The sequence below is a fragment of the Capsicum annuum genome, chromosome 1, assembly GCF_002878395.1.
Source record: "Capsicum annuum cultivar UCD-10X-F1 chromosome 1, UCD10Xv1.1, whole genome shotgun sequence".
NCBI lineage: Eukaryota > Viridiplantae > Streptophyta > Magnoliopsida > Solanales > Solanaceae > Capsicum > Capsicum annuum.
In genome coordinates, this window is record NC_061111.1 from 190875166 (window position 1) to 190899043 (window position 23878).

A 23878-nucleotide genomic window follows, 5' to 3' on the forward strand; every position below is an offset into this window, starting at 1 on the left:
AGGAGGTCTCGAAGTAGTTATTCATTTGAATTTGTTGAATAAAACATGTGTGGTAAGAACTTTTCATCTATGTTAGTCATTTTATCCTTAGCTTGAGTGATCTTATATCGATTAGAGACACCAACACTTTCCATATAGCATGAGATATAAAAGATTTGTTCGAGGATAAACAAAGACTTCAGTGTGGACGGTGATGTTAGGCATATTTGTACGCTCGCTTCTTATATTTTACCCACTTTTGGCTGAATTTGAGAATGCTAATGACATGTAGTTACTTATTTTGATTGATTTTTTGGGGATAGCAAACCAACTAATTTGACTAGGTATCTTATAAGAAATTATGATAAAAATAGACATATGGTAGAATGAAAAAAGGTTGGATTCTTTTGTAGAAACTTTAGATAAGTTTCCAGGAAAAATACAAGTCGGGGCTATGGGTGGGGCAGAGCAGAACTCCAGAACACCAAATTTGGGGCTATAGTAGGAGTACTGGGCTATTTTTTCAATACTATATAAACCCCTTCTCCTTATTTTTTGAGGGTGTCGTTCATTATTTTTGGAGGTATAAAATAGAGAATAAATTTCACCATTAGGTTTAATTTATGTTAAATTTTAGTCTCTTGTTTTGATGAAAACATCAAATTATTGAGTTTTTGTTGTTAGCATGAGTGGATAAGAACCCTAATTCTAGGGTTAAGGCTACAAACATGATTTTATAGCTGAATTTTGAGTTGATTTTTGTTTGTTTCTCATATTTGGTTATTCTAACTATCTTGAAATTACTATTTTAGTAATTCGTACCATTAAAGACATCTTTAATTCTTGTGTGTGTTCAGAAGGAGAAACACTAGGATAGAATGAAGAATATGAGGAATAAGTTCTTATCTTTAAGAGTAATTATTTAATTAGTGTCTAAGATAGGAATATAATTAGAGAAACTTAATTGGTTCCAATACGAGAAGATATATAAATACATTTGAAGTAGATCCTCACTTTCCGACTCAATGATATAGTTTTTAGGGTAATTTATGTACACAATTAGAGGCTCAAAAGACCATAATCATAGTATTAACCCCATGAATCAACAACTAGGATAGACAATTTATATGCTAAGAAATTATTTTTATACATAATTATGAATTATTTCTTGACCCTAGAATCCTCCTCAACATTGTTTACAATGCTTTACTTACATCCTAGATTTGATTGTTTCTCTTAAGATTACAAAAAAAAAAAATCTTTATTTACAAATCACACTTGTTTAATCATATAGTACTACTTGAATTGGATTGTTTTCTAAGTTATAAGTCCTTATTGGTTCATCATCCGACTTACAAGAGCCCTTTATTACTTGTATGACCACATACACTTGCGTGTGTATTTTGATGCAACAAAATTAATATATGGAAAATAAGGGTCAGTCTATTGTATTATTCATTCATGATTTGAATTTCTTTGTGAGAGCGAGTGCATTCATACTAGTCCCGATTTGAATGTTTTTGTGTGAATAGGGCTTCTTTGTGGTGAAAGCACTAGGGTAACATTGTTGATTATTGATTTTTTGGATAACTATCATATGTGTACGTAAACATGTCCATTGATATTGAAATGTCATTCATTGATCTTCTTGTGTCAATTTAATATGTGATATACACAAATTTTTTTAACAGAAAAGAGGATGTCGAACTTGTGAGATGAATTGTCTAAAATCCTTATGACAGTTGTAGTTTCCTAGTTTTATTTTGCTGTAGCATTATATTAATATAGTTTTTATTCTATTGCTTGAGGACAGGAAAATGTTCTAAGCTGAGGGTGATGATGTTCCATGATTTTACGGAACTTCAGATGCATAAAATATGGGATTGTTGTACTTTTTTAGCACTTTTGATAGATATGATTTTTTGTTAGTTATGCAAGAAACACATTTCTTAGGCAAATCCAAGGAAAAAATATTCAAAACTAACCAAATGAGCCTCGCGGACAGTGTCCACTGTTCAAGGAAACACCCATATACTGTCAAATGAGGTCGTGGATAAACTTCTCATGATATGCAAAAAGCCTAAGATCTAGTAGTAGATTCCACCAATCATGCATGTGTCTATGAGCTGTGAAGTGCGCTCATGAACAAGATTTTGAAGACGTATTAAACTACCTAATTTCCACGAACTGACTCTATGGGTCGTGAACTAATTCATGGACCGTGAATGGACTCATTTAAAGCTATCAACTTTACTTTCATAGTTGTTTTAGGATAGGTTTTATTATGTCTATAACTATTTTCCTAGACTTTCTTTTATGATTTACATAGTATTACCAACTGTTAATTCTCAGAAACATAAAATAACTTTTATTCTTGGGTTTGAGATATTAATTCATACATTTATTCTTTATTATTAAGATTTTTTTAATAATTCAAGATTTTGGGTTTCTTTTGTTCATCTTATATGTTTATGATCATAAATTTATCATCTTTTTCTGGTTGTTTTCTTATGAACACGAGTAGCTAAACCCATAACTAGGGTTATGGGAAGCATGATGAATTAAGAAAGTAGGTTAAAGTTCTTAGTGATTCTTGAATTGTGTTTATGCATGTATATTGTTTCATTTATATTGATTTTTTTAGGTGGCCAACATCATAACTCACCTTATGTCACGACCCGAGACAGCTCCTAGTCATAACACGGTGCTCAGAGTCACGAGTGACCCCAAGCTAACCCATGGCCTGGCATAACACAAAGAATACTAAAGAAATAATAAAATGATGAGCAAAAGCTAAACGAAAAACAACTGATAACAAATAATAATGAAATCAAATACTAAATATCAGAAATAAGGTTGTCTTATAATACTTAACATGCTAAAAACATAAACATTTGTATGTCTGAAAGCCTCTACCTCATATGAGTTGCTAGGATGAGCCCCCAACTAACTCCAACCATTTGAAACTAAAAAAGGAAAATATTAAAAACAAATGCAAATAAATAGTCCTCGAATGATGAGGACTCACTTAAACACTGCTATTGATATAATACAGAAATGTGTTAGGCTTGATTTAGGTGTTGAACGTCTGAACCTATATTATATGACAATATAGTGTAGATAAAGTATGTGATCAATACTTTAAATGTACTAAGTATGTGAGATGGGAAATAACTAATATAACTGAACATGATGCATTTAACATCATGAACTAAGTGTCTAACGAAGTATATAGCAGGTATTGTATGATAAGATAAATAACTGAATATAAGGTCATGAAAAATCTTAACCTTAAACATAATCTGTGGATATGGAAGCTAACAATAACCGATATACCCCCAAACTGAGTTGACCAGGGTCAAACCTGTAACCCTAGTTGGAAGGGTGTCAGTACCTTTCTAAAAGTATGAACACTGGTTGGTGTGGTTCCACTAAAATGGTTTCCAAAAGGACTAGGGTGTCAGTCCTAATCTAGCAGGTGACCCCTTATAACCTACGGTGTCACCGTAGTTTTACAACTTAGGTACTTCTACTAAAGGTCTCATTTCTAACTAAAGGGCGATCCTTCATCCCTGCATTCGTTTGGTTCTAAGTACTACTACCAACTGATAGACACAGATAACTGATATTCTCAATATAATACTATTCTAAAAATAACAATATATATGCATGAACTAAATTACTCAATAGTATATAAACTACAGAAGATGGCATACACAAGTTTATGCATGAATTCCTAGATATCGAGTGTTCATGACCCACCACCTCTAAGGAATGCAACTAGATATGACAATATTAAAAATGATGATGATAGGGAATTTCATAACTAGAACCCAGAAATCAATAGTTTATCAACATAATAGGATTCTATGATTTTAGGTATGGGAAGATGCTTAAACTTATGGGGAAACATATATTCATGGTTTAATTCAAGAAATAAACTAAAAATCTAAGAACTCATGCTTCCCACAAAAACTCTAAGCTTGAAGGGTGAATTGAACTTGAGAATTTGAGTAGTCTTTTCAGACTCAATTGGTGGAAGAAACCCATAGATGAAATCCCGCATACCTGGAGATGAAAGCCTTGAAGAACTCATTGTAATTAGAATTGAAGTTGGAAGTTGAAGAACCCTAATTTTCTTTTGGAGAAGAAAATCAATTCTTTTGTCTGTTTAAAACTAAGTGCTGGATGGATTTTGATTTAATGAGAGCTTAGGGAAATTTTAACTCCCAATATTTTTCCTTGGGATACCCAAAACGATGTGGGTTAGATGTTAAAATATGGGGAAAGACCAAAAGTCCCTTTTTAAAATATTCTACAAATTTTGGAAGCAGTTGCGGGGACGTAGGCTATAACTATTATGATCTGACCAGGAGTCGTGGCCTGGAGTCATAACCAGAGGACCAAAACATTGGCTTCTCACTATTATAAAAATGGTTCCTTCTAACGACTTGTGTAGTCATATAACGAATTGTCACCAAGGGTCGCATTCCAAGGGATTTTTACTTTGGTTTCCCACAGTTGTGACAACAACTCCACCTAAAGACTCATTTAGGCTGACCACGATTCATCATGAAGTCATAGTGAAGGGACTGAATTCTTTTTTTTCTTACTATTATGATGACGAGTATTCCTGACAACTTGTATAGTCTGATAACGAGTCATCGTTAGAGGCATCATCACTGGCAGCTTTGACAGTCCCTCAGTAAATTGGCCATAATGTTTTACCCTAATATCAAATTATGGAAATACTTGTGGCATTGGAAAGCTAATTTTATTTTCTATATCTTGGTGGGTCTAGATCTCAAAAACTAAGGATATTATGATCTTTTTTTTAGGATCATTCGTTCCCTAATAAAACTAACTAACCTAAAGTACTAGGGAAAAAGCTGCAGTTTTAAACTACACTCCTTTGAGTTAAACAATGAGTTGATAACTAAATCTATAACTATTACATGGAATGAACCACACTCATGAATGCATGTTATGACATGAAAATAGTTGGGTGACCTGAGATAGAATAGAAAGAATTAATTAATTAAGAAAAAAATTACCTCAAGTTGGTTCAGAGTTCAAAGAGAAAAAGTGGGGGTACTTGGTCATCATACCTGCCTCTGCTTCCCAGGTAGCTTCCTCAACTGGCTGATTTCTCCACAGAAACTTTTGTAACAACCCACATTTTTGGGCTAGAATTCAAAATATCTTTTTTACTTGTATATGCTCAAGACCAATGATTCTCATGTGAATATAAGTGTCATGATTATTATCCTAGTGTTATGAGTGCTTATGTGGTGAAAAATGTTCATATGAATCACTTAGAGAAAAGTTAAGCTAAAAGCCTTTACTTCAGCCAAATTCTTGTATTTGATTCTATAAGGGTCAACTTTGAATATGTATAACTTTTGAAATATAAGTAATTTTGCATAGCAATACCCACCAAATTATAGATAATTGAGTTAGCTTTCCAACTATTCCAATTTTTCTTTAATTTGATACCCGAGCAAAAAGTTATGACCATTTTCATGAGAAACAGTAAGGGGTTGTGATAGCCGGGGTTGTGATAGCCCCTCACTGTGAGGGATATTCCAATGGACTATGGGTCGCGTCATGAGGGATATTCCACTGGAATAGGGGGCGTTCCACGAAGGACATTACCACAGGAAAAAGAGTCCAAGGGGCAATTGGGTCCTTTCTTCTCAACCCTAATCATCCAAAGCATGATTTTTAACATTCCAAGGGCCATTATTTTCCCATTACCTCAAAATTACTCACTAGAAACCCTTCCCCTTCCCAGGAATGAAATTCAAGCTCCCTTTCCCCAAGAATCCATGAGTTTAAGCTTCCAAGTTCAACCAATCTTCAAAAATCTAGCTATTGAGGTATATGGGTTTTATGAACAAGGACATTCTTCCATCCTTGTGCCCATAATATGTTTAAAAGTTTAAGTTATATGATTTGCAATTAGGGTTCATACCCAAGGTATCTTGTTTTGAGTTTATGAAATTATTATGTGATTGAAGTATTAAAGTGCAGGCTTTTTCTCATCTAACTATGTCTTAACTTAAAGATTTTCATTATGATTTGAATACTATGAGTTTTATTTGAAACATTGATTAAATATTTCCAATTGAGTTTTAAGAATGATATTGTATTACAAGTTATATAAAATAAAGTATAATATTAAAAGATTAAACTAAGTTTACCAGAAAAGTTTGATCTTTCAATTCAATAAGAAGGCTTGAAATCCACAAGCATTTACCATCATTATGATTTAAAGCAAAGAAAGGCATAATTGGCTTCTAGTATACCAACCCTTATGCTATTTTAAGGGGGATTTCCTAAAGTATGAGTATATAAGTGATATGGGAGCAGTATTTAGCACCGAGAAAGAAATACAAATGAGTGTATCCTTAATTAATAGAAACTACGAGCCACCGTAGGTTAAAGTCCCACTATGGGTTAAGTTCAGTGATTACTAAGATTAAGGTTCTATTCTAATGGCAAGGGTAGAATAGCTCTCCCCAACGTGGATAATATGTTGGACTCCATGATAGCTTAAATAGCTTATGTCGATTAGAAGAAACTCTCAAAAGAAAGAATAAAAAAGTAAAGATTTTAGAAGCTAAGTATAATGGCTCACAAAATATATTTTTATGCTTCATTTCTCATGTTTATGATTTTGTAGTATTGGTTTTATTCAAGCTCAAGGTGAGTAATTTACCCTTAGCATGCATTATTTGAATGTTTATATGAATATTCAGTTATTGTTTTACTTATTCATTCACACTTATATACTTAGTATATTCCAGAAGTACTGACCCACATATATGTCTATATGCTACATTGTCTCATAATGTAGGTACCAATTATAGCACATCATAATAGACAGTTCGCAGCTTCCAGTTAGTAGGTGAAAGTTCTTTTGATTCGAGGACTCGAGTCAATTCTAGTTCTAGTAGCATTTTCTTATTCAATAGTATTGATTAGAGATAGTTGTGGGTCATGTCTCGGCTATCTATAGTCAGTATTAGTAGAGTCTTCATAGATGGTCATTTAGAGTTGATATATTTACTTTCAGCTTTGTTTTGTATAACCAAAGTGTAAATGCCTTTAATAGTTTTTTATTGAACATACTCAGCAAATAATCTCTTCCATGTATTTCTTTCAGATCTATGTATCTTATTTAGTTGTTCACGAGTTATGCAAGTATCATGGGTTAGCTTAAGATCACTTGTGGTTCTAAGCACTATGTGATGTCCAAAGGGGTAGTCTCGGGGCGTTACAACTTTACTAAAGCAACCTCTTTATTTCTCAGCTTACAAATCTGTCGATCAAGGATCTAACTGAGATTTCATCCTAAGAGAGACTACCTTTCATGCCCACACTCTCTAAAGGAATGAATGATGTTAGGTCACCAATGAATTTCATTAACAAAGAAACATAGAAAACTGGACATACTGATGCTAACTCTATTGGTAACTCCAACTCATAGGATACATTACCATGTCGACTCAAGATCTTATAAGGAATAATACAATAGGGACTGAGCTTTCCTTTCTTACCAAATCACTTCACCCCTTTCATGGGCAAATCCTTCAGGTAGACAAAATCACCACTATCAAACTCAAGCTCCCTTCTCCTCACATCTGCAAAGGATTTCTAATGACTTTGGGAAGTTTTTAGCCTTTCTCTAATGAACTAAACTTTTTTCATTACCTCATGTATTGAATCTATCCCTATTAAAGCAATTTCACCAACCTGAAACTAACTAATAGGAGATATACACCTACTACCATATAGTGCTTCAAATGGGCTATGTAAATACAGGAATGGTAGTTGTTATTATAAGCAAGCTCTATCAAAATTAGGTGATCATCCCAACTACCGTTGAAATTAATCATGAACACTCTCAACATGTCCTCTAAGGTCTTAATGGTCCTCTCTACCTGTCCATTTTTTTGTGGGTGAAAAATCGTACTAAGATAAACTTGGGTACCAAGGACCTTTCTAAAAAGTCTTCCAAAATTAAGAGGTAAACTGGGTACCTCTATCTGAAATAATTGTTAAAGGGACTCTATGCAAATTCACCAACTCCCTAAGATAGATTTAAGAATAATCTTAGATTGAATCTGAAGTGTTAACTGGAAAGAAGTAGGCTGGCTTAGCCATATGGCCCACTATAACCTACATAGAATCATGTTATCGATGAGTACGAAGCAACCCTATAACAAAGTCCAAATTCACTAATTCCCACTTCCAAGTAGGAATGTTGAATTGTTGAAGAGTGCCATGAGGTCTCTGGTTATCAACCTTAACCTGCTGGGAATTCAGACACATAGCCACAAATTCTGCAATATTCTTTTTCATGCCATTCCACCAATAGACTTTCCATAAATCACAGAACATCTTAGTAGCTCCTAGGTGAAAAAATATCAAAAATTTCAAGCTTTTTCTAACATCCGTCTTCCCAAGTCATCCACAACCAAAACACACAATCTACCGTGATAGCAAAGAACATCATATCCACCTTGGGAGAAAACCTCAACCTTATGACTCTGAACTGCTTCCTTCAACCTATGAAAAATAGGATCACTATCTTGCTTTTCCTTCACCTCAGCTAATAATGAAGATTTTCAACCATTATAAACCAAAATATTTTCTTCAGTTGAATCAATCAATCTAACTCCCAACCTAGAAAGGTAATAAAACTTAAGAACTAAATCTTTTTATCATTCTCAATGTGAGAAACACTCCCTAACAACAATCTTCTAAGAGCATCCACAATGTTGTCTTTACCCAGATAGTACAAGACGGTCATATCATAATCTTTTAATAACTCTACCTACCTTCTCTGATGAAGATTTAGATATTTTTGGATGAACACATACTAAAGACTCTTGTGATCAGTGAACACATCAACATGAACCCCATAAAGATAATGATTTTAAATCTTTAAGTAAAAAACAACTACTGATCATGAGTCTAGTTGTTTTTCTCATGAGGTTTGAGTTATCTAGAGGAATATGTTGTAACCTTGCCCTGCTACATCAATACACAACCAAGACAGAATCTAAAAGCATTATAATAAACCACAAAACCATCTAAACCCTTTGGTCGAGTCAAAACTAGAATAGAGGTAAGTTAAGTCTTCAACTCCTGAAAACTCTTCTTGTAAAGAATTGGGCCATTAGAATTTGACTTTCTTCTTATGTAGTCAAAACATAGGAGAAGCAATAAAGGAGAATCCTTCAACAAATCATCTATAGTAATCAGCTAAACCCAATAAAATCTTGATGTCTGATGGAGAGATGGTTCTAGGCCAGTTTCTCACTACTTTGGTCTTCTAAGGATCAACTTGAATACCTTCACCGAAATAATATGACATAAGAATGCTACTGATTTCAACTAGAATTCACACTTATGAACTTAGCGAATAGTTGGTGATCATTAAAAGTATGTAATACAATCCTCAAATGATCTGTGTGTTCATCCTCACTCCAAGAATAAATGAGGATGCCATCTATGAAGATAATGATAAACACGTCCAATTACTACTTGAACAACCTATTCATCAAGTCCATAAAGTTGCAGGAGCATTTGTTAATTCAAAAGACATAACAACAAATTCAAAGTGACCATAATGGGTTCTAAAGGTTATCTTAAGAATTTTACATTCTCTGACTTTGAGATAATGATAGCCGAATCCGAGGTCTATCTTAGAGAATTAATTGGCACTCTGAAGTTGGTCAAACAAATGATCAATCCTAGGGATAGGATACTTATTCTTCATTGTGACTTTGTTCAATAGACAATAGTCGATTTACATTCTTAGAGAATGCATAAAAAGAATAGGAGCACCCAGTGGAGAGACACTACGCATGATAAAACCATTATCTAGGAGATCCTTCAATTATTCTATCAATTTCTTAAGCTCAGTTGGGGCCATCCTAATAGATGAAATTAAAATAGGTTGGGTATCTAAAAGGAGATCTATTCTAAAGTCAATTTCCCACTGGGAGGGAACTTCTAGCAAATCTTCAGGAAACTCTTATGAAAATTCTTTTATGACTGGAAGTGACTAAAAACTTGGGGTTTCGAACCTTGAGTCCCTGCCTCAAACAAGATGATAGATGAACCCTTTGGAAATTATTTTCTTTGCCTCAAGGAAAGAGACAAACCGATCTATAGGCACTGAGTTACTACCCTTCCACTCTTAGACTAGTTTTTTTAGAAACTAAAACTAGACAACTCTATTTCTATAATCAACAGAGGAATAGAAAGTGTGGATCTAATCCATGCCAAGAATATACCCATCTAGTTATGATTAACCTACCGACTGGTTTAGAAATTGAGAAGTGTTTTGTGAGGATTTTGGGGTTGACACCAAAATCTACTCCTATGTAGGGAGTCACGAAGAAAAGTATGGCTCTGGGATCTAACAATACATAAAGATGAATATGAAAAACTTGTAAAGTACCACTAACCATAACAGGAAGACCCTCCTAATCCTGTTGAGTTTGAAGGGTATAAAACTTATTCTAACATTGCCCTCCAGTTGTACTAGATGTGGCAGCTAGCTGAGTCGGGCGACCTGCTGGAGCTGCTGAAGAGTTAAACTGGCTCTACTGATGAATATTGTTACTTTTTTCTGCAGCCACTAGGCATTCCCTTATTCTATGGACTAACTTGCCACACCCAAAACAAGCATCACTACCTGCATACACTCACCCTTATGGTTCCTACCATATTTCTTGCATATTGGGTTAGTATGAATAGTAGGGTTAGTGTGAACACTATTCATACTACCTTGGGGCTTAGAGCCTAGCACTTTATCATGAGTATTATGTATGAACGTGGGTACTTGAGCACTAGTAGATGATGTGGATGGGGATGAATATTTCTTGCAGAACTCAGAACAATTACAACCATATGGCCTCTACTGAGAGAAATTAAAGCTACCAATTTTGGCCCTCTTACTCTCCTTTTCCTTCTCCATGAAATTTTTTTCTTTAATTTATTAAACATAGAACATCAATATGAATATGTCCATCTCCTTAACCAATATATATGTCCTATACTTCTTTACCATATCCTCAAAAATGCCTCACACAAACTTGCTCATTCGGGCCCTAGAGTCAAAATCATAGTTGGAGCATACCTTACTAGCTTAGTAAACTTAAGCAAATATTATTTCACACTCATATTGTGCTGCTTTAGGTTTATGAACTCTTGCACCTTGTATTACCTCAACTAAAATGGGAAGAACCTATCCAAAAATACCACAAAAAGTATATCCCACTCCACTGATCCTATATCTGCACCTCTATCCTTCTTCCACTGCTTGAACTATGTGTGTGCCACTCCTTGTAATTGATAAACAACCAAATCAACACTCTTATTTAAAGTAACTCCTATGATTTCAGTAACCTACTGAATATTATCCAGGAATTCCTGTGGATCCTCTTCGAGCTTTGAACCAAAGAAATCGGAGGATTCATTCGAGTAAAGTCCCAGACTCTAGTTGTTGTTGTATTCACAGCAGGGTTAGCTAGTGGAACCATCTTCTGGTTATTCTGGGTTCTCATTGATTGGGATAATATTTTGAAGGATGCCATGAACTCAACATGGGAGACCTACTTATCCAAAGGGTCTTCTGGGAATAGCGGTGGGACTTGGTGATTCCAATTCCTCCTTCCATTAATTCTCTTAGGAGGCATTTTCTATAAATGTGTAGAGGATGAGTTATAATATGATTTTTAATAGAGTACATGCTCTATCATATGATATGAATCACAAAATAAGTGACACATCTCCTTAGACATTTTATAGCCTCTCACTCATAAGTGTGGCGTGCTTCACACCCATGAACAAGACTCTACTTAATGCATCTTTTAGACACCCTGGGACACTTTAAACCTATGACACTGATACCAAGTTTGTAATGACCCGAGACTTTACTCTAGTCAAAACACAGTGCTTAGAGTCACAAGTGACCCTAAGCTAACCCATGGCCTAGCTACACTAAGAATACTGAAGAAATAATAACGTACTGAATAGAAGCAAAAGTAAAATGAAATGATAATAAACAACAATGAAATCAAATATTGAATATCATAAATAAGACTAATTGAGAATACTCAACATGCTGAAAACCTAAACATTTGTATGTTTGAAAGCCTCAAACTCAAATGGGTTATTGGGATAAGCCCCCAACTAAGTCCAATCATCTGAAACTAAATAAAGGAAATAGGTAAAAATAAATATTAATAAATAGTCCTCTAATGATGAGTTCTCACCTAAATGTTATTGCTGATATAATACAAAAAGTGTTAAGCTCGATCTAGGTGATGAGCGTCGGAACCTATATTATAAGACAATATAGAGTAGAGAAGTATGCGATCAGTACTTTGAATTTACTAAGTATGTGAGATGTAAAATAACTAATGTAACTAAAAATGATGCATGTAACATGATGAACTGAATTCAAGACCAAGTATATAGCAGGTACTATATGATAAGCTGAATAACTAAATACAAGGTCATGCGAAATCTAAAAGTGAAACATATTTTGTGGACTATGGGAGCTAACAATAACTGACATACCCCAATTTGACCTAACAAAGGTCAAACCTATAACCCCAGTTGGAAGGGCGTTCCATACCTTGCCAAGGGTATGAACACTGGTTGGCGTGGATCCACTAAACTGGTGTCCAAAAGGACTAGGGTGTTAGTCCTAATATGGCAAGTGACCCCTGATAACATATGGTGGCACCGTAGTTCAAAAACATAAGGATTTTTACTAAAAGTCAGTCTTAACTGATGGGTGATCCTTCATCCCTGTGTTTGCTCGCTAGTAAGTACTACTCCCAACTAAAAGTCACTGATAACAGATATGCTTAATATGGTAGTATTCTGAAAATAACAATATATATGTATGATTTGAAGTACTTAATTGAGTATAAGTTGAATAATATGGCATTCACATGTGTATGCATGAATTTGTAGGTATCAGGTGTTCGTAACTCACTATATCTTAAGAATGCAACAAAATATGACAATATTAAAAGCTGATCATGATAGGGAATTTCATAACTAAAACCAAAATATTACCAATTTATCAACATAATGGGATTTCATAATTCTAGGTATGGGAAGATGCTTAAACTAGCAGGGAAACATATATTCATGGTTTAATTCAAGAAATAAACTTAAAATTTAAGAACTTATGCTTCCTACGGAAAGCTTAAGTTTGAAGGGTGAATGAAACTTGAGAATTTGAGTAGTCTTTTAGGACTAAGTGGATGGAAGGAATCCATTGATGCCACATACCTTGAGATGAAATACTTGAAGAATTCTTTGGAATTGAAGTTAGAAGTAGAAGAACCCTAATTTGCTTTTGGAGAGGAAAATCGATTCTTTTGTTTTCTTAATACTGAGTGTTGGATGAAATTAGAGTTAATAGGGGCTTAGGGAAATATTAACTCCAAATATTTTGCCTTAGGATACCTAAAGCGATATGGTTTATATGTTAAAAGAATAGAAAAAGTCCAAAAAGCCCTTTCTTAAAAATGATCAGCAAATTTTTGAAAGAATTCGTGATGACTCGGGCTATGACTCGTAGGGTTTGACCATGAGTCGTGGCCTTAAGTCGTGACCTGTAGACAAAAATATTTGCTCCTCGCTATTATGATAATGTTTCCTTCTGATGACTTGTGTAGTCTGATAACGAGTCATCAGAAAGGGTTATAGTCCAAGGGACTAGAACTTTGGTTACCCAATGTTATGACAACGACTCCACCTGACGACTCATTTAGTCTAACCACAAGTTATCATGAAGAGTCATAGTCAAGGGACTGAATTCCTTGGTTTCTTACTAGTATGATGATGAGTCTTCTGACAAATCATGTTGTCTGACAATGATTCATCGTCAGAGGCATCATCACTGCCAACCTTGATAGTGCCTTAGTAAATTGGCTATAATTTTTTACCTCGATATAGGATTAAGGCGAGACTAGTGGTGTTGGAAAGCTAATTTAATTTTCTATATCTTGATGGGTCTATATCTCAAAAACATAGTTTATTACACATTAATTCTTTACTGCTGTATAAAAGAGGTAGAAAATAGGAAAAGGACTTAATAATAGAGATTTAAGGATATTAACCCTCATCTAATAGATTGACCTTGTCAGGACATAGGTAATCTAGGATCAAAGGTAAGGGTGAGTAAAGTAAACATTAATAAACGAGCTAAGTTACATATTGATTTTCATCTATGTAGGGGACTTAAAATTTAGGTGAACTTAAATTACCGATTTTGTATGCTAACCATCAGGATAGATCACTAGTACGACATGCTTACTAGTTATGAAATCATAGGGAACACAATCCTTCTCTATCATTCTCATTGATAACAAATGACATTAATTGATATTGTGTTACTTGTTACTTCAGTTTACACACAGTTACTTGTTCTTTTAAATCCCCTCATCAAAAATAACCTACTAAAAGTCGAAATAATCACATCAACTGAGGTCTCAATCATATTCCTCATGGGATCGATCCCAACCCTGGATAGATCCTATATATGAATAATGATCGCTGTATACTTCACTGTAAGGTTTAATTTGGGTAACATCGTAAGTGTTGGCATTGTTTGCACCCTTTTAACCCTATGCACTATCCTGTACTAGTTCATTTATGGAAGGTTGTATTCTCTATAACCACTCAATCATTTTTATCCTTTTGTTTTTCCTCTTCTACTTATTGTTGTCTTAAAATTTTTTACATTTCTGTAGGTCACCTATTGAACTTCATAGGCAAACCAACTACACTACTAAATTCATTATTAGCAATTTTTAAAAATTAAAGTAAGATGAAAGCTTATAGTAGAGTAAAATAGAGTATTATAATACAGAAATGTCCGAAATGAAATACATCAAACACCATCAAAAATTTGATGTCACTAGTATAAGAACTTTTAAGTAGCATCACAACCCTTAATAAGTATTGCACTATTCGAAAACGAAGAAAAAAATAAAATGAAAATGAATGGAGCTTGTTGCTGCGAAACAGCCAAGCAACTAACCATGAATGTTCCAGGATATCACCATATTGGTTCAAGATCACCTATATTGCTACTTTGACATGGTGCAAAAATTAAGAGGAGTATGAAAAACACATGTACTAAACAGATCAATCCTAAACAAAGCGATGATGAGAGTTGATCTTACCATGCTTATCTTAATACTTCTCAATAACCAAATCAATAATAGATATAAAGAATCTAAACATGTAATTGAAATGGTTATTTTAAATATCAGAACCAATCAGACTTCAACAAGTTGGGCAAATAAACTCCAGATATTTTCAACCAAATGGTTAAGAATCAATATAATGTAAAGAAATACTCTAATGACATCTAATGCAAGTGATTTGAGATGAGATGCAGTGAAGAGTGTACTAGTAGAAATACTCCTATTATAGGTAGGAATAAGCTCTGAAGGACTCACAGGGTCTATGTACTACCTCTAGAATATGGTCTATAGACCCACTGAATAAAAATGTATCGTAACTCCAATCAAAATCTAGTCATTTAGATTCATTAGATAATAAGTATCATCCCTCTATCTAGAATTTAATATACTAAACCTATTGGATTGTATCCATATTAGTCATCAAGTATATTATGCATGAGATATGATATGAAAATATGATAGAATGCTATAAATATGAAATTCATGAAAAATATAGGTAAAATGCCATTCAATCCATCATTACTTTGATTATGAATAATCATGAGTGATGAGTATTTATTAATTTAACAAGTGATATATCAGATAAAAATCAAATTAATCAAGTTTCCATTAATTTTTCCTATCATAAATCAATCGAAGTCAATAAAAAATCTATCTTTTATCTGTATCATGACCCCAACATTCATATAAGTGCTCGTTCTCTCACTTATATAGGATATTCCTTATGAATTTCTTTAAATCAAATAATTACCAATACAAACCCTTGAAAGAGTCAAGAAAATCTTAACTCGCCGTAAGTTCGATGTATAACTAATCAAAAGGTATTTTCCTTCTTCAAATCCTTTGAAAGATTTCATCATTTTTAAATACTCTATTTATGTAAGTATATGAGTCTATAAATATCCATATTTCTTGACTACAACTTCAGCCCTAAAGGTCAAAGATATAATTGTACTTCAGAATTACTTTATCCATAACACAAGAGTCTCAAATAACAAAATTCATCAAAAATCGAGTTCAAATTGACCTACAAATTAATGAAATATGATTATTAATTTGGGAAAAATTTTCCTAATTTTCAACACCCAAACATGGATTATAAAGATAAGTAAATGATGAAATAACGGAAAAATCAAAATCAAAAATAAAATCTTACCCTCAAGTCAAATCACAGAGTTTACCCTTAAAATTACCCTAAATTGAATCCCAAGCTTCTAAAACCATATAATGAACAATGAAGTAGATATAGGAAAATAAATGCACTATGTCCAAGTATACTTGCAGAAGCATACAAATATTATACACTCAACGTCACTAAAGCAGGAAGTCAATTGCTCAAATGAAATCCACTTTTTTCAACTAACTCCGCAAATGAGATACCTGCTTGAAGGATGTGCAATATCACGGAGGCAAAGACCACTTCGTAGAAGCAGAATCTGTCACCCTCACCAAGACACGTAAACATAGACTCTTTCGTAGAAGCAAACTAGAGAGGCAAAAAATCCACGCAGGTGAGGTTGTAACAGAAAACCTGAAACCAGCAACAACCAAAATATTTTGAAGGTGGAATAGACCTAGAGTCATAAATCAATAGTACAAACCACTCCTAGAATGATTTTACATATATTGGAATTATTAAATCATGAATTTGAGGTCGTATTAACCAAATATTGACTATAACCAACTTAAAATTTCCAAATAAACTAAAATCTCAACAAATGGTCTAAATCACTCCCAAGCACCTCAGAATCAGTGGAAGACATTCAACTAAGCAATAATTTATCCTCTGGAACAAATGAAATCGTCAAGACTCAAATCCAACCTCGTTAATTTTAAATGTTGACTTTCGTCAAACTTTTCAAATTCCAAACTAAAATTAGAATTTCTTCTCCTAGATGCATTCGATCAGCTCACAAATCATGTCACCCGTCTCCACAAGGCATAAATAGCAAAAGAGAGCTATGGGGAGTGTCAAACTGGATAAAGAAGTCCAAAGCACAAAATAACTACACTACTAAAGAAAAGGAAAATCGACCACACAAAAGGACCACATGTGGTCGGTTTTCCTGCATTTTCGACCACAAAATCGATCAAAATACATGGTAAGTAAGAGCGTGGTAGCTTTTTTAAAACTGACTACGTGTGGTCAGTTTTTTGAAAAATATATATTTTTTAAAATTCAATATTATTTTTTAAAAAAAGAAAAAAAGATTTTAAAAATAAAAAATTTCAAAATAAACCAACCAAAAGTGGTCGGTTGTATTTTAAAATTAATTAATTTTAAAAAAATTGACCACTTGTGGTCGGTATTTTCATTTCATTTGTCAGTTTTTTTTAAATTAATTGATTTATTTTTTAAAAAACAACAACTTGTGGTCGGTTTTTGTAAAATTACCAGAAAAACTAACCACATGTGGTCGATTTTTGTAAAATTTTCCAGAAAACCAACCATATGTGGTCAGTTTTCCTAATAGTTTTTTTAAAAAAATAAAAAGGTTATATATTCTACATTCCATCAACCAGCCAAACAAATGAGCTTATAATAAATATGCTACATTACATTCAAACAACCAACATACAATTCAAGTCTAAAAACATACTAAACATACAAAACATACAAAGTGTAAAAACTACAACTCATCTCCAAATCCAAACTACAACACATATAAAGGTCAAAAAGTTACCACTCATCATCATCGTCTTCGGCATCCGTATCCTTAGCCGCATACACAGGATCTGATTTCTCATCTGTGCTGATATCATCCAGTAGGTCTAGAACTTTTGCAGTCCAAACTATATCACCAAAACATGGAGGAAGAATCCCTGCAGATCGAATAAAAGTTTTGAACTGTTGCTTAGTATCCTGATTTGTGATTTTGTTTCCTCCTCCTCCTCCTTCTCCTTCGCCCTATCTATCTGTGTAGCAAACTCTTCAGTGAGTTTAGAAATCATATTTCTTAGTGATTTAATGATTTCTCTATCAACTGATGAGGGATAAGATGTAGGGCCGAATGAATACCTAACATTCTCGCCAAAATACTTTTGTGGTTTTCGTAGTATGGCATCTAACTAAAGGACCCACAGTTTCTTGCCATAACTCCTCTTCTACATCTTCGGTTATTATGTCACCCTGAATTTTAGGAGGCTGAGTACTACGATACTCATTCACGAGTTGCATATATTTGTCCTATATTCAAAGTGAAGTTAACACTAATAGTAAAAAAATATTAAAATACTTGTACTTGAATAATATCAACTTTGAGAAAATGATTCATAAATACAAAATTTGATTCTTACATGGGTAACTTTTGCATGAGGCTCAACCATACATCTTAATCAGTTGGGTTCTTTTTCTTTCTCATATGCGTCTCCTCGAATAGCTCATCGTGTCTTACCTTCCTACCCAATTACTTTTCTGCATATGATAAAATTATTAATGTTCAAATAATTAAAACTGTAAAAGTTACATACCATTTTTCCTCCACAGTAATCCGACTAACTGCACCCACAGTATGTAGAGAGCCATCCTTGGATGATGCCCTGGCTTTCTTTCCTTTATCACTCAATAATTGGTATTCTTTGCTATTCCAATAGTGAAGATAAACTTTCCATATGGGTTCGAGTATAAACCCTGATCGTACCCTATTCGTTTTGGCATAATCCAACAGACTCGCTCTAGCTCTTCTATGAAAATTCCTCCGTATAGCACTTTCATGCGCATCATCCCACCAATAATATTTCTATGACAAAAATAAAAATATAATATTCAATTTTTTGTTCTAATAATGTGTTAAGTAATCGATAAGTTAAATCCTTACAAGGAATTCTTTAAACATTTTTCTCTGTCATATTCTGGAACCTTTTGCCAACTGCTCCAATAGCCATTGAAGTTCCGACTAATGCATTTAGTCATAATTTTTCCAACTCTATCGTCGGACTTAAACCTAAAACACAATTCAAATAGTAATTTCATAGAGCATAATAATATAGTAAATGAAAAATGAATAATGTTGTTATATTTAGAAATCTTACCCTATTCCATATGAAATAATATACCGCCTCCGATAATCATCTCTATCTTTGGGTTGTGGAACAAGTGCTAGTGGATGCACTGGTGTGGACAGATCTAAAGCACCGGATGGAGTGCCTCCAACATAAAGATCCGTCAACCCAATAGATCCAGCTGAATCACTATGAGAGCATGGGTAACTGCTAGTAGAGGATACTGCAGAAGATGGTAGATGTCTGGATATGCCAGCGATCGTCTGATAGTACTGTGCTGGCAGTGGTACGGAGATAATAGCAGAATAAGTCTCTCTAGACCCATGAAGTAGACCCACATACGTCTAAATGCTGTGACAACGTAGAATATGAGGGTCGTACTGGCGCGTCAACAAACTGACCCTCAGATATATGAATACCTGTCGGTCATATATAAGGCGAAGGTTGTTTTTTCTTTTTCGTTTTTGTAGGCTCAACTTTTTGCTTACCTTTGTTTCCTCTACCTGCCATCTAAATTATGTAAAGTTAATAAGTAGTTAGTCCTTATAAAATGAATATATAAGAAAACATTTCAAGTAACTAATTTCAAGTTTCTAATTCACATTTTAAATCGTTCCAACAACACGAGATAGACCAGAATATTTCTATTACTACATACATTATGGAAAAGTGAAAACAACAATCTTACAAAGTATATTACATATCAATCTTAAACAAGAAACATAAAGGTAAATAGTACTAAGCATAAATACATCAATACATAATAAATACAACCTACATAAACAAATCCTCCTCTCCTAAAGGTTCTCCACTAAACCATTCACCTCTTCGGAAGTTTCCTTATCTCCTACCCACTTAGCCTCTTTTTCTACAGTATTAACTTCTTCAAATATATTTTTCGGGTGATTCAAACTATTCATTAAATCAATGTCCACTAACTAGTGATCAATCAGCATTTCATTTTGATACGCAGTCTCCAACATATTCTCAACTTCCACCCGTCCTATAGGCTTTATTTTTATTACAGCCCACAAATCAGACTTATCATTGCGCAACGGATAAGGAGCATAATACACTTGTTTAGCATTTTATATGAGAACGAAGGGATCATAAATAGGATACGGCCTGTTGTGCTTTACTTCAATGATGTTATGCTCTTTATATACTCTTGTGCCTTTTGTTCTTAGATCAAATCACTTACATCGAAAGAGGATAATTTTTTTATTGGGAAACCAGCATACTCTAGTTCTAAGATCTCTTGTATGATTCCAAAGTAATCAACATCATCATCACCCTTAACCCAAACACCACTATTGTTTGTTTTACTTATTCTAGGGTGTTCTTTGTGGAAAATATAAACCTATTTACTATGTAATGGGACATTGTATGAGCTTCAACTGGTCCAAAAGAAATATCTCTCAAGAACTGATCGTATGCGGTTGTATCTGGTGACTGGTGTACCTAAAAATACTATACATATATATATATATATATATATGTTAGTTGGAGAATGTGTAAATGTTTAAAATTTGTAGAAATACTAGTACACTTACGAATTTCAAATGTAAAACATGTTGCAAAGGATGCATACACTTGATTTTTGTGGAATTGAGTCTTAAATGAATTGAAGATGCAACATGTGAAACACAATTAGTTTTCTTAAGGGAATGAGTAAATAAATAAGGTATGTTAATATTTAATCTCCTTACTTCAGAGAGGGCTTAACTTCCGGGCAATTCAGCAAAACATACAAAGTTGTTGATTTGTGCTTCATGGTAGTGAGTCGGCGAAATATGGTCTTTTTAGCCTTATTACTAGATTGATTGAAAATTGATATCGGTTGCAAATGAGGCTCATTCTCATCGTATTGATGAAGATTCGGTTTATTTCTTGAATAAGCAACTTCATCACGAAAGTAATATGAACAAACTTGAGATGTTTCTCTTGCTAGATATGCCTCAACTATAGAGCCTTCCACCCTATGTTTATTTTTGGGACCCCTTTTCAATTTCCAATTGCCATGTACAATCTTAAGATTAGATGTTTACTATATTAAAAAAGATATGTATGAATTTAAATATGTTGCAATTGCTTACCGTTCGAATAGATACATCCACCTAGTTTGAACTGGACTGCCTAGCCGAGCTTCGTGGACAAGGTGAATGGGAAGATGTTCCATAACATCAAAGAACCCTTGTGGAAAAATCTTCTCCAACTTGTTGGTGATAATAATAATATTACTTTTCATTCATGCCAGATTTTCTTCTTTTAATATAGCGGCGCATAAGTCTTTGAAGAACAAATTAATCTCTATTATTTGTTTCCATATGTTTTCAGGTAAACTAATAAAAGCAATTGGAAGTAATTGTTCCATGAAAGTACGACAATCATGGCTTTTCATACCATGTAAGAGTCCTTGTATCATATCAACTCTCTTTCCTAAATTTGAGGCATATCTATCGAGCTTCTTTAAACTTTGGACCCACTCACATATTTTTTGATTTTGGTCCAACTTGAATGTATAACTAGCCTTGGGCTTAAGAACATTGCCATTCGACCACTCCTGTAAGTGTAATTCTTTTGTAATATTCTAGTAAATCAAGTCTGGCCTTAGGATTATCCTTTGTCTTGTCGGTGACATCCATAACTGTGTTGAATAAGTTGTCAATATAGTTCTTCTCAGTCTGTATGACATCAACATTATTTTTAAATAAATTATCTGGCCAATATTCTAACTCTCAAAATATACTTTGCTTAGTCCAGTTATGTGAAAGGCCATATCTATTAAGCTTATACAATGGTTCCTCGCTATCTTTAGGCAAATCCTGAACTATCTCCCAAATGTCATAACCAGATAACCTTGGAGGTGGACCATCATGTCCAGTTCTATTCTTTCAAAATGCATTCCTGAGTCTCCTAAACTCATGATCATGTGGCATGAAACAACGATGATGATCAAACCATGAATTTTTCTACAATGTCTCAATGTGAAAGATTTTATTTTTTTCCATGCAGTACGGACAAGCCAACTTTCCAACTGTCATCCACCCAGATAATATTCTATAAGCAAAAAAATCATTAACAGCCTACATTAGATATGCACGCAGATTGAAATTCTGTTTAAGTGAAATGTCCCAAGTTTCAACCCCTTCATGCCATAAAATTTGAAGTTCATCAATCAAAGGTAGTAAGTAGACATCTATTCCTCTTTTTAGATTACACGGTCTAGGAACAACATAATTCAAAAATATATAAGGACTAGTCATCAACATTTTAGGAGGAAGATTATATGAAGTGACAAATATGGGCCAACATAAATATGGTGCAGCACCAACTAAAAAAGTTAAGAAGCCATCCGCACGTAATCCCAAATGAATATTTCATGGCTCAGCTGTAAAATATGGATAAGTTGCATCAAAATGCTTCCAAGCCTCTCCATCAGATGGATGACACATAACACCAGTAGGCCTTCTATTTTTACTGTGTCATCTCATATGAGGAGCTGAGCTGTTTAAAGCATACAACCTCTTCAATCCTGGTACTAGAGGTACATAATGCATCTCCTTAATAGCAATTTTGTTTCCACTACAACCACGCTTATATCGAGGGTGCTGACAAAACTTATAGGACTCTAGGTTAGCATCTTCCTTAAAGTATAACATGCAGTCATTTTCACAACAATCAATTCTAACCGAGGAGAGACCTAACTTTGACACCAATCTTTTTGCCTTATATAAAAAATTAGGAACCTCTAAGGTGGGGTCAACTAACTCTTTAATAAGGTCTATTATTGAGTCCATTCCTCCTTCGGTAATATTCCAATCAGATTTACTACTGAATAATCTAATAGCAACAGACAAATGAGAATGTGAACACCCTTCTAACAAAGAATGACTAGCAGCATGCAGTTGTTCATAAAAATGGCCCGCTTCTCTACTGGGAACACGTTCGACATTTTCCCTAAAGTTGCCCCGTGTTGAATCCCAAAAGCATTGTGCACCATTTCTGTCATCCTAGTATCTTGATATTCATTATGCCCTGCAGACCTACTACTTTCACCAACAACAAAGTTATTTTGCTCAACATCACCATGAATAGTACGCAATCTTAAAAAGTCCTCATGAAATCCCTTTCTATAAAGATGTTCCTTCACAACTTGCTCTTTTAAAAGATTTGTACCATCACATCTAACACAAAGACGACGAATAGCCCAAAAATGTGACCAAGCATCAAGTGTCTTAGCATGGTCAACATATCGTCTGACAGCTTCAATAAATTCCACCCTAAGACCCATTCTATTATCATTGTTCTATTGATATATCCAGCTATAATCAGGTTCCATCTACACAATCACTTAGATTCAAGTAATTAGTACAATTCACAAAAGTTCACATTTCAAGTACCAAAATTCAAAATAAAAAAGTCACATTTCAACTGCCTACACTTAATCAATTTCAAAAGACTAAGTCACCTCACATGCTACCAAACTAAACCACATTAAAAATAAAAATTCAAAATTCAAGTACCTACACTTAATCAATTTCAAGTCACTAAGTCATCTAACATGCTACCAAACAAAACCACATACAAAACAAAAATTCACCATTCAACTACCTACACTTAATCAATTTCAAGTGACTAAG